The sequence below is a fragment of the Castor canadensis genome, chromosome 7, assembly GCF_047511655.1.
Source record: "Castor canadensis chromosome 7, mCasCan1.hap1v2, whole genome shotgun sequence".
In the NCBI taxonomy this organism is placed as follows: domain Eukaryota; kingdom Metazoa; phylum Chordata; class Mammalia; order Rodentia; family Castoridae; genus Castor; species Castor canadensis.
In genome coordinates, this window is record NC_133392.1 from 4,752,909 (window position 1) to 4,766,377 (window position 13,469).

The 13,469-nt window shown below is 42.0% G+C and overlaps 1 long non-coding RNA gene across 1 annotated transcript; it reads left to right on the forward strand.

The window, feature by feature from the left end:
* Positions 1-4,920: 4,920 nt before the first annotated feature.
* LOC141424598 (uncharacterized) lies at positions 4,921-13,127 on the forward strand. The gene is made up of 3 exons (XR_012449471.1): positions 4,921-5,066; positions 9,340-9,500; positions 10,954-13,127. It is a non-coding gene; the product is annotated as an uncharacterized lncRNA (long non-coding RNA).
* Positions 13,128-13,469: the final 342 nt, after the last annotated feature.

Sequence of the window (13,469 nt, forward strand, 5' to 3'; positions counted from 1 at the left end):
ACACACATATGGTCTGCTGCATTTCTGCATAGTACCTAAATAAAAGGAGCCATAAAAATATGCTCATGAGTTGGGAGGCTCAATTCTCCCCAAAGTGATCTCTAAACTTAATACAATTTCAATCAACATCTTAAATATATAGACAAACTACTTCAAAAATGTGTATGGAATGGCAAAAAAATTGGAATAGAAAAAGCATTGAATAAAAGAATAAAATTGGGGGAAACACACTACATAGTTTTAAAATTGATGATAAAACCATAGAGATCAAGGCAGTACGGTATTGATGCAGAGATAAGCCAATGGATTAATCAATGAGCAGTATCAGTCCTGAAACAGACCCACACAGACATGGCTCATTGTCGTTTGACCATGGTGCACAGGCAATCCAAAGGGGGAAGGATGGGTTTTTGATTTGGGGGGTTGGGGTGTTTGGAGGCAATGGGAGTTGAACTGAGGGCTTTGTGCTTGCTAGGCAAGTGCTTTACCACTTGAGCCACTCCACAAGCCCAAGGATAGGGTATTTAAGAAGCAGGGTCGCAAATTACTTTGGCCAACCTCACATCTTATACGGCCATAACTCAAAATGAAACATAGGTCTAATTATAAAATATAGAATTGTGATATTTTAGAACAAAACATAATGCAGAGTTAGGCAATAAGATGTAATACCAACAGCTCAATCCATAAACAAAAAATACTTGCTCAAACTTTAAAACTTTTTACTTGTGAAAGGCAGTCTTAAGAAAATGAAATCACAACTTACAGACTCAGAGATATTTCAAATCACACAACCAACAAACGACTTGGGTCCAGGATATACAAAGAAAATTCCACAGTAAGAAAAGCACAACATGATTCAAAAGTGAGCAAAAGACATGAATAAGACACTTTACTAACAGACCATTTGTGAGTGGCAGTCAGCATTCCAAAACATACTGGACACCCTTAGCCCTCAGGGAACTGCGAATTAAAACTCCACGGAGCTGGCAGTGGTACCATAGCACACACCTGTAATCCAAACACTCCAGAGGCTGAGGCAGCAGAATCTCAAGTTTGAGGCCAGCCTGGCTATATAGTGAGACTGTGTCTCAAAAAAAAGAAAAAAAAATACTTCAATGGAATACAAACCTAGTACTATGGCTTCACCAACACCAACCAATAAAAAAAAAGTGCTGATAAAAACACAAAGCAACTGGAACTCTTATCCATTGACATTGGGGATGCAAAATGGTTCAGCCACAGTGAAAATTTCTTCCGAGCTTACACACATGCTGAAAACACACACGATCTAGCAATTCTACTCTGAAAACAAAAAAACAAAGCTCCTCAAGTAATGGATGGGTAATAAACTGGGGTACCTCCACAGTGGATGACAACCAGAAGCAAAAAAAGAGTTTCTTGGTGTTCAGAACACCTCAGATAAATCCAAGGGTGCCATGCGGGGTGAAAGATGCCCATCTCAGAGCTGGGGGCATAGCTCAAGGGTCAGCACCCCTGCCTAGCAAACACAAGGTCACGGGTTCAATCCCCAGCACTGTAATGATAATAATAATAATAATAATATTTTTTAAAAGAAAAAGCCAGTCTGAAAAAGTTTAAATTCTACTTGATTCTATTTATTTGTCATTCTCCAAAGACATTAGTGACAGAGAACTTCATTGGTTGCCTGGGTTCAGAGGAAAAGAGTGATGACTTAGAGAACGGACGGCAGGGAGCAGAGTTTTGGTGTGACAGTGCTATTCGGAACCCGACTGGTGGGGGAGTCACGAGAACCTACACAATGTGTTGAAACTCATGTGACACCTATAAAAAGACACATGCAATGCTATTGTATGTCAATTTGAAAGCAGTTTTTACAAGTACAACAGGCCTTCTTCCTCCAAAATGGATGACAGGCTGAACATTAAGACAGTCTGCTGCTCAGTTGCCTCCTGGCTCAGTCCTCCCTTTTCGCTACCATTTTCTGTGTCTCTGGTATTTACCAGGATTCAAAGTGCTCTGTTATGTTAGCATCCAAAACCCATAACCATCCAAGAAGAGTGGTATGATTGTTCTGGATTCTGAAAGCCTTCAATATCCACAGCCATGCCATGGACGGACGTTTAATCCCAGGTATCATTCTCAGAGCTTTACAAAACACACATCATAAGTATGCTTTATTCTGAAACCATTGCTATTAAATGTACACGTTAAAGATCTTTCTTGTAAGCATAACTCAAAAAGTCCTCGCACTAACAGACAGTCGGATGATACTCACAGCACTCACTTGCAGATACACTTGCTATCTATCCACTGCCTTGTGCCATAGGGAGAATCCTTGTAGGCACCTAGAACAGAGTGACAGACAGTTGTTAAACTTCGGCTAAAACTTCCATTTATAGCCTCATCTTCTTTTCCTCCCTGTTTAAAACTTCAGTAGAGACGTAGCCCAAGAGGCCATTTTTTCTCATTTCACTGTCTGTTGGCAGCCCTCCTCACGCACAAGTGTGCGTTGTATATTCGAGGACAATTAAGTCGCTAATAGCTATTTCCAAAGTCGCCTGCTGCAGACAATGATCTATTACAGAGCATCTGATGCCAGAAACAGAACTGGGAAAAGGAGGCTACATTTTTGCTTAACTTGTTAATAAAAGAATCCTGCACTGCTCACATGAAGAACAGAAGTTGTGTACTGAGGGCTTGATGTTGAACTTGCAGTACGATTAGGCGTTGCCATGCAAACTGGCCTATGATCTGTAGGGGAAAAGAGACAAGACCAATGTATTTTTCCCATTGAGTCATACCAAATATTCTGCATATTTCCTGTGAAACACTTAGGTGAGATAAGATACTCTTCTTACCCCAGATAGAAATGTTTTAGCTCATTAAGTCCTTTCTTCCAGAATACTAATTCTGTGCTTTATTGCAGATAAGAGAATAACTCAAAATTAAAAGACATGAAGTGGAGCTCTTTTAAGCTATCACTCAAACAATTTGAAGAGGAAAATGCTCTTATCAAATGGGATTTTTAATCATAAAATGGACACAAACATTTGTTCGAAATTCTGAGAGCCCGATTTTAGCCCATTTTCTAAGCAGCACTTAACGTGTAATGTAAATAGCTTTTTGGATCCTTAAAGCTGCCTGTTCCTTATGAGAAGTTTCCCTAGCTCCCTTTTCTCTCTGTTCTGGCCAAAATCTGCCTACCAGCCTGTCCTCAAGACTCATGGGCTCCCCCTGTTGACCAGAAAGCATATTGCTGGGCTGTGCTCACCTGCGACCCTGGACAGGTAGGAGTCTGGGGCTTAATGTCAGTACTGTTGAATTGAGACTTTTCAATCCTTTCAGTTTTCATAATTGGTCATAAGGACAAATTTGATGTGCACTTTTGTCTTAGACACTTTCAAGGCACTCCAATGAGGGAAAGCAAATATTACCAAGGTCGGCAAAAATGTCAACAAGGCACTTTTCTCCTGCGAGCTCCTTCTTTACTCCCCAGAACCTGCTGCCCCGTTAAACTTTTCCCTGGCTTCTGACATCCAATTCCATTTGTACCTTCAGAAACAACATAGGTGAGAAGACTCCACTTTCAGAGAACTGACCATTTTTAACCTGCAGTTGAAATGTGGAACAAAAGGATTTTTCCTACAAAGACTTTGCCAGAATCTTCCTACACAAGAGGCAACCACTCCACTCTCCAGCTGAGCTTCTCTGATATGGAAGCCACTTGCTCCCCGCAAGGTCAGCCTGGTTATGGAACATGTTGCAAGGGGCCATCTCTCAGCCTGCAGCAGAAACTCCTGCAGAGCAGACTTCTTTTTTCCTCCAACATTATACAAGCAAGCAAATCAAATTAAGTACCTGAGAATTTTTTTAATTAAGGGTTTTGATTAGATGTGGATCTGTTGTAGACAGAAGGAGAAATTTTATTCCAAAACCCCAGACACCCTGACTTTTCTACAAGTCCGCAATCAGGGCTCATCTCCCAGGGGCTCATCTCTTGGTCCTCAGGTGGGCAGGAACCTGGGAACAAGGAAAAAAACTGAGACTGAGAAAAACAGGAGAGAAAAGTCCTCTAAGTTTGCAAAAATCAAAAGCAGCCGCTCAACTTCTCTGACTTTTTTGTGTACAACATTAACAAAAAGCTATATAGTCATATTTACCCAAAAGAGGTTTCCTCAGTCTCATGAACCAGAATTTGAATGCTGGAAGCCCATCTAGCACCAGCTAAGACCAGAGGAGAAGAATGTTCTAGCTGGAGGGTGTTGACCTCTTCAACAGGAGGCATTTTTACCTTAGACCCCATTCACAGGAGCTTAGTTCCTGCAGGAGAAGGCAGACAGAGGTCATATGGCCCAAGGTGAGATTTGCAAGGGATCTTTATGATCTTCTTCACAGAAGCCAAAATAATTCTTTCAAGTGACAAATGCCAGCTTTCCCTTCCCAGTGCCGGGCACTGTGCCATGCACCTCCCATATGCCATCTCATTTGCTTTTTACAAACTCTGTGAGAGAAGTTCGATGCTAGTAAGTTCATTCCCACTCTACAGGTGGAGAAACTGAGGTCCAGAAGGCATCCTGAACAGGATCAGGAAGAAGCTTAGATTCAAATCCAGTGTTAGACACAGCCTGACACAGGGAATATTTGGTGAGTGAGTGAGTGGATAATGCAATACAGGAGAGAACGAGGCTAAGAACACTGACTCTGAGCCCTCATCGAGGTTTTAATAATTAGGCAAAACAAGTGGTTAATCCAAGATGAGACGCTGTAATGCAGAATGAGAGTGAAAGCCTGGATCTCACCATGAGCTGGCTGAGCTGGTCACGTGGTCTGACACAGCCAATGCTGCCCAATCCCTATCTGCTACAATTGGAGCTTTGTTTTTGCTGATCCTGCTGGAGCATGGGGTCATGGATTTGGTCACAAGTCACATGGAGCCCCTTTCAGATGACTGGGTGGGGCTAAATAAATGTTCCTGAAAATACCATCATCAGGAGGAGCCACAGCAGAGTCAAGAGGACCATCCAGGGTGAAGTCACTGTTCTGAAGGCTCTGCAGACCAGGCACGGAGCCCGGCTGAACTGGTAAGCTAGAGGCAGGCTTATCTTCTCCAAACACCCCCCACACACACTAGCCCCAGTAGGACATGGGATGCGAAAGCACAGTGTTGTTCTCCTCCCTTTCAGAAGGGACATTAATCAACGTTTCATTCTTTATCCAATTAAAAAGTACAAATTTGAATATAAAAGAAACATGAGGGGTTGGTGGAGTAGTTCAAGTGCTAGAGCTCTTGCCTAGCAAGCGCAAAGGCCCTGAGCTCAAACCCCAGTACTACAAAAAAAGAAAGAAAAGAAAAAGAAGGAAATACAAAGGATGGCTATATCAAAAGATGTTCAGCCATCTTAATAAACAATCAGATTAATTAAAATAATGAGATGACCTTTTCACCTATGCAATTTTCAAAAATCCAAGACCAATACAGCCCTGTATTGAGTAGAGAAAAGGAGCTGCTTCTATGTTACTAGTAGAAATACAAAATGGCGCAGCTGCTTAAGATGGTGATTTGACAACATGGAACGCACCCATTAAAATGTTATCGCCTTGGAATAAACAATTAGAGCACATAGCAAAAGAATAATAGAATCAAGATGTTCGTTGCAGTATTGTTTATAAAAGCAAAAGGTGTAGAGTGGGGCACATCTGGGATCCCAGCTACTCAAGACCAGCCCAGGCAAATACAGGAGACAACTGAAAACAAAAGGGACTGGGGGTGTGACTCAAGTGGTAAAGCACTTGCCTAAATTGAGTTTAATCCCCAGTTCTATTAAAAAAAAAAAAAGGAAAAGGTAGACACAAATTAAATATTTATCACTAGGAGTATATATATATAAACAAAAGTGGTGGAATTATTTTGTGAAGGATGAAGATACCTAGTTTTATTTGTTTGCATGAAGAAATATCTAAGCTATTTGTTGACCAAACACAAAATACAACCCCACAAAAGGCGAGCCGCCAGCAAAGACTTTAGAGAGCCTGTAATTTACAAACTAATACTCAACAGTCAGCTCTAGGGACAAGATGACGGGTGATTTTCACTTCTTTACGTTTTCAGATATGGTCCGATGATTTTAATAATCATGTATGAGTTTCATAATCATCAGATAATCTATGAAGCTATTTTAATTTTGTTTACAAAAGTGCATGAGTGAGAGTAGCCACTGGCTGCCTTTTCAATTCCAAGATATTTTAATTAAATAAAATTTGATCATTTTGCAAAATGAAAACAGGAAAAGAAAAACAGAGATAAAAAATATACTAAAATGAAACAATGAGAAGCCCAATCCAGGAAGACATGAATATAAAATATTAATAAGCTGAAAATGTAAAGCAAGTTGATCATAATTGGTAAGGATAGCATATCAGGTCACCCCTACCCTATTAGGATGGTGTCACCTGACAGGAAGTGAGCCATGTGTACCATGTAGATAACAGACATAGATCCAAGAACTTATGGAAACTCAGAAAAAGAAACCAATAATTAAGCTATCACTTTATGTCCAAGTAAATTCCATAGGAGTTTTTATATAAAAAAAAATTGATCCTTAAGTTTTGAAAAGAAAACATTGTCAAATATTTTTCTAAAGAAATCATAGGTAAATCTTGGAGTGGAGAGTGACTTTTTAATCATAATGACATGTTTATAACTATAAAGGAGAAATGGGCAAATTTTTCTATAAATTATTAAGACTTTTTTTAAATTATATAAAAATATGCTTTAAATAAAAGCAAAAGACAAAAAGAGAGAAACTGTATCCCTAATGTGACTGATATTTTATGTTTATCCTTAAAATATAAAAAGCTCATACAACTCAATAAAATGAGTATGAGTAGGAAATTAACCAAAAAAATCTTCAAGTGGCCAATAAACATATGAAAAGACAAAACAATATTGAAGAAATGCAAAGTGGCTGTGCAGATGACTTTTTTGGTTTCTGTTTGATATTAGACTTCAATAAATGCACCCAGGTCCTAATCCAGCTTTGGCCTCTTGTGAAATAGACTGAAAATTACAAAGAATCCTACTACCTTATCTTAACCCTGTTGCTTAAGTGTATTAACCAAACCTCAGTTTCTTCTAGAAAGCGGGGATCAAAGCAGAATTTACAGCAGAGGATCATGTGTCTACTGCACACTTAGGAGCTTACTACAGCACAGATTTATTATTTTACAGCTCCAAATCTGTCTTCTCAGGGTCAATTCGAGGTATCAGCGGGGCTGTACATTTCTAGAGGGTTCCAGGGAGAATCAGTCTTCTGATCTTTCCCAGTGTCCAGAGGTGGCTCCTTACCTCGGCCTCCACATCTTCCAAGACAGCAGCACAGCGTCTTCTGTTGGCTGCTTCCCTCTTCCATCCTCAGAGACCCTGATGGTTGCATTGACCCAACCAGATGAGCCAGGAAAATCTTCCTTTCTCTACATCCTTAACTTGCTCACATCTGCAAAGTCCCTTATCCTGCATAAGATAACACAGTCACAGTTTGGGGACATTAGAATTGAGGCCATCTTTGAGAGGACATTATTCTGTCTGTCACGGTGAGCTAAATGAGTCAATACATAAACAGCACCAAACTGCAAGCACACAAAAAATGATAGTTATTAATGTGAGTGATTAATGATCAAAGAAATGTATTGCATCTGGGCCTGACAGTTATGAGGAAGAAGCAATCTTAAACGTGGCCAGAGGAAGAGCATAAACTAGAGGAGTAGTTAAGATAAGCACAGCCTCTGAGCAGGCTCCACGTCTAACCGAGTCTATGGCAGCTGGATATACAGGCTAATTCCCTGCAGCCCTGTTATAGTAACAAAAAAAAAAAATGTTCATAAGTACATCCTGGGATAAACTCATCATAGAATATGCTGTACTCATCCAAAACTCTTATGCGGATGTCTAATTATTGACATAGACGCTGTCCTACAATATGCTAATTAAAAGATGCCAAAAGAGTCATTCTTCCTTGGATTCCAGTTCTGACAACCGCATGTACGTGCTAACATGTGTGTCTGTGTGGGAATGTGCCTATGTAGAAAAGCACCGAAAGATGTCCACAAAGCATCGCCAGTGTGCGCTGCTGGGTGGGAGGATTCCACAGGAGCCTCACTCTTGTGTTCTTGTGAGTGCAGGGTAGATGTGTTTCTTTGGCTTGAAAGATGCAGATTTTTCTCTTCTTGGACACCACCAACAATGTCCCATCTGCAATACAAATACTAGCAATAGTATGAAAAGCAGGTCACACTAAGGGGATGTCATTAAAAGGAGAGGGAGGGTAAAACAAGGAAGTTAAGAAAGTGAATATGGTTGATATACTTTCTATATGAGTGAATACAGAATTTGTAAACCTATTGAAATAGGTTTAAAAGGTAGAAACGAGAAAAATAGAGGCGATGAACTAATTCGGGATATAATATATATATGAAATGTCACAATGAAACTCCCTGTGTAGTTATCTTAAACAAACAAAAAAGACTGTTTTCAAACACACACACACACACACACGCACACAATGTCCTAGCTGGAGAAACATCAGGGAGCTAAGAACCAAGAGGCCGGCATCTCCCTGGACCTTTGACCTTTCTGCAACATACTCTGCACAAATCAAATATTTCTCTCCCAACCCTGGGATAGTTGCTAGGGCAAGATGAGAAAGTCATACTCCAGAATTATTCCTCTAGAGTCTGGCCATAACTGACACCCATCAGAGACCTTGGTCCCCTCCCCTGACACATTACCTACATGTGGTGGGTGGGTCAGACACCCAGCTCTTTCTCACCTCACACCTTGACAGTGTCCCCCCAAGACCCCACCCCTCACTCACGTGATGTGTTCATGCCTGCCTCCTCCTCCCCTGCTGGACCTTGCTTCATCCACCAGCTCTCAGTTTAAATGTTGCTTCCCCGATCCAGGGGACTGACTGTAAACTGTCACAGTACCTTGGGTGTCTATGTTTCCAAGCACTGACCAAGGCAGGGGATGGGAGGTTGAACCTCTCATCACGGGAGTTCACTGGGAAACAGACACCTCAGTACTTCCGCACTCATCTGCTCTCCAAGCTAGACATGGGCTGGGGTGCTCATTTCTAAGAGCTTTGGGTGTGCTGTACCTGCTGCGGCCAGTAGGGCTTTCTCAGGGTGGGGAACTGGCAGCGAAGGAAGAGCCCCCCCAATACTCAGAAAGGCAGGTGCTGGAGCTGGAAGCCAGGTGCTCCAAAAGCCCAAGGGATGTGGCTGAAGCCCTGCTAAATAACAGCTAGCAAATTCCCAATGACATAAGCATTTGTGTGTGTATTTGTTCAATATTAGTCTGCCTTGTTAGACTGTGAACTCTGCGAAAACAGAAGCTTTGCCTACCCTCTTAACAAATGGACCCCCACCGCCTAACGCAGTATCTGATGCACAGTGAGACATCCAGCAGCATTTGCTCAACGAATGAACAGGAGTCACTGCGTGAATGAATGTCCCAGGTAAGCATTTATCTAAGCAATGCATTACACCAATCATAAAATATGGCATGATTTTATAAATTATTATACAAAATTTCAGAAATTATGATGCGATTGAGTTCAACTTTAATTATTGTGTTGGATTATTCAAATTAAATTTTCACCTGTGACCCATGGAAATCTCTCACGAATGAGACCTTTTCACTAATGGAGAAGTTTGATCCAAATAATATAGCAAGTTCAAGTTCTAGATGAAACTGATCAAGTAGGGTGCTTTCTAATGAAGAATCTAGGGTGTTCCTGTGCAGCAGGGGCTGGCAATTAGTCTACAAACCAAATACAACTCACAAGCTAAGAATGGAGTTAGCCTTTCTAAAAGGCTAAGGAAAATAAAAAGAAGGTGACTTCCCACACACACATTGGACTAACTTCAGAGTTCAGTGTCCACTGTCACCTGTGTATAAGTTGTGTACAGTGCTTTCAGACTGCAACAAAAGAGCTGAGAGTGTAACAGAAGTTTTTGGCCCTGCGAAAACCTAAGTTATGTGCCCTCTGGCCCCTGGCAAAAGTTTTCTAGGCAGCCAGAAACCCAACAGAGCTGGCAATGCACTGTCAAGATGCTGGGTCACACACAGAAAGGACCACCAGCCCATCCCCCACCACCCCCAACCCAGCCCCTTAAGCAGAATCTCTCTCCCCAGCCACAAGAACATTCTGGCTCAGTGGTCTCTCTCTTCTTCTCTCTCCATCACTCTTGCATGTCTAAACATTTTGATGTGCCCTTTTTATGACTACTCATTTCATCAGATTTTTTAGTTCAATACATTCTCCTCTCCTGATAAAGCACAATGCAGAAAACAGCCCCAAACACGCATGACCACACACAGAGCTCTTACGAGACCCATTTCCCATGAATATTGCTTAATCTAATAATTTTCCCTGTTTTAATACATCAATTTCCCTCCTGATCAGTGCTACCCATCAGGAAGTATCTTCAGGTAATTAACATTTTTACATTTTTAATTATGAAATCTTTCCTGAGCTGGCAGGGTGTCAGAGATTAGAAGCGTCAAGAATGAATGGCGCTTTATCTAAGGGTTTCTGGAAACCTGGAAACGCAGTGTGGGTGTGAATTTGGGTGCCATCTGTCTAGAATGGGAATAGACATGGCACACCATACTGGAACTCAGTAGAAGTTGTGCTTGGTGACCAAATTTGCTCTAAAGCTTTGATTCCAAAAGCAAATGTGACTTTTGGAAGTACTGAGCCAACTCTCTTGAGACACCTCCATGCAGGGGAGGGACACCTGTGGACAGCCACTTTGGCTTTACCATCCAAATGCCCTCCCACGTCTGTTGACACCTTTAGATGATTTCCTCCCTGGCTCCACTGCTTCTTTCCCTCACAGCCTCCTCTCTCCCCCATCCTATTAGTTCCCTGCACATATCACAAAAGACTTCTGGTCATTCTCCAGGTCATCTGATGCTATGGAAGAAGTGCACCCTCACAGAAAAGTCACAGAAGCCTAAGAAATTGGGACAAGAGTGGGAAGAAAAGTGGGAAAGCAATAAGCACTTCCGACCCAGTTTTGTAGACTTCCTCGATGGTTCTGAAGATGCTGCTCTTGACGTCGCCTCGTCTCAAGTGCCCCTGGGCTTAGACTACAGGTTTCTCAGCCCTTTCCTCAGCATCCCTGGCTGCTCCTCTCCTCACCACACCACCACAAAGCACAGGTGTAGAATGATGCTCTCTGATGTCGGAGAGGCACCAAGTCTTGTTCAGGCAAAACAATGTGCTTTGGAGGGGTGGCCAGGGTTCCCCCACAATGCCTTCTTTCCTTCTCAAGGGACATGCCACACCTCCCCACATGGGAGGTCCTCCAGCAATGGCCCTTCCATCTCCACTATTCTTCACCTGTCCAGTTTCATACCTGTCTCTGCAAGACACTCTCTTCCTATCTCCTCCACTTTTGCTCCTAGTATTTTATTTATTTACTTATTTGTTTATTATTTATTTATTCATTTATTCATTCATTCATTTATTTTTGGCAGTACTGGTGTTGAACTCAGGGCTTCCTGCTTGCTAGGCAGGTGCTGTACCACTTGAGCCATACCTCCAGTCCTTTTTGCTCTGGTTATTTTGGAGACAGGGTCTCATTTTTGTGCCCAGGCTGGCCTGGACTGAGATTCTCCTATTTTGAGCTTTCTGCTGTAGCTGATATGACAGGCACATACCATCATGCCTAGCTTTTTTCTGTTGAGATGGGGTCTCAAAAACCTCTTTGCCCATGATGACCTGGAACTATGATCCTCTCTCAGCCTCCCAAGTAGCTAGGATTACAAGCGTGAGCCACCAGTGCCTGGCCTGCTCCTAGTATTTCAATGGTCCCATCAGAAGAGTGAGAAATGGCCCCTCGCTCTGAACCCACTTTCCAGGAGTCAAGAGCCTATGTGTGCAATCGTAACAACCAGTGCATCAGAATTCCTGTCTAAGAGAAACAGACAATGAAATGAGAGGTATGGGCCTGTTGAAAGGAAAGAAGCTGTTTATTTAGTCAAATTCTCATGAAAGCAATCTCTTTCTGCGAACGTCAAAGACACTCAGACCGGACTGCTGGTGAGGTCCAGGCTGCACAAGACTGACAGGTGGGTATACTGGCTTGATCTGCTGGGAAAAAGTTTAACTTGGCTTTGCCTGGTGTAAATAATCTCAACTGCCATCCTATGCAATCATGTAATGCCTTGATAGGAATCGTGTTATGGGGCCATGGATGGACTCCAGAGCACAAGAAGGTCCCTCATGAAACAGAGCAGACTCCTAGGCATCCAGTCGTTTCCCCATAGACACTCGCTGTAAGGCATCATTAACATGTTTCTAACTTTATTGCTAAGGTGTTCCTTTTTATATCAGTGGTGAGTTTCTTGGTTTGAGTATCAAGAAATGCAACTGGTCAAAACACGTAAGAATCTCCAGAAAATCATCATGGTGTCTTGGGAGGGAGAAATCCAGCCAGTGCTTCCCTCAGCATGAGAGGACGCCCTTCAGAACACAGCTTTGCAGTATGGACAACTCTCCCACTTGGGAGAGCCTCTGGTATTTTCAGTTTTACAGCTTTTTTTAAAATCTGAAAATCACCCACAACTCATTAAAATCTTCTACCTACCTTTCCCCCAAACAATGTGCTTTTGAACCCCTCTTGGTAGAAAAGGAGAGGAAATAACCAGACACCTGTCCCTCTGGACATTGGCTTACTTTGCCTTTGATCTGCACTCCAGCCCTGAAAGTTTGCTTTTAACTGGGACTGAAATGCTAGACTAATGGATGGGGCAGGCGAAAACCACCCAAGCAGAGCAAATCAAGCCACTTTATTTCACCTTGCAGTTAAGGTAGCAACTAGGCACACATTAAGTCATAGTTAGCTCTCCTCTGCTTGCAGCCTACCAGGTATAAACAGCTGGCCTTCTCCCCTTTGTACCAGAGAAAGCAGCTTCTCTTCAGAGAAGAATCACACTGAAGATTTTTGCCTTTCACCAAGATACTGGAACTCCAATTAGCATTAATTAGTTGGTCACTGTGGTTACCACCTCACTCCCACCTACAGGTTCGAAAAGAATAAGAACAAAGTCCTAGTGCCAGCCATCCACTTAATTCTGCTGATAAGAAAGTTTCGTGTGGCGGAGGGGGGTGGGGGGGCGGGGTTTGTTTTGTTTTGTTTTTACACAGGGGCTGAATTTCAAGCCCAGAAAAATATACATGGTTAAGGTAAACAAAGCTATTTGAACAATACCTTTTTCCTAAGAAGTAACATTTAATCTGGTGTTTTAAAAGATGAGACTTGAAAATATGCCTAAACCGGGTATTCAATTCTGTTCAACTACTGGTGTGAAATTTTAATCAAAAAACTAGAGAGCTCATTCAAAAAAGAAATTAGTGAAAAACTTTGGTCGTCTCTCATCAGTGAAAACTGATTTAGTTATGCAAATGACTGCT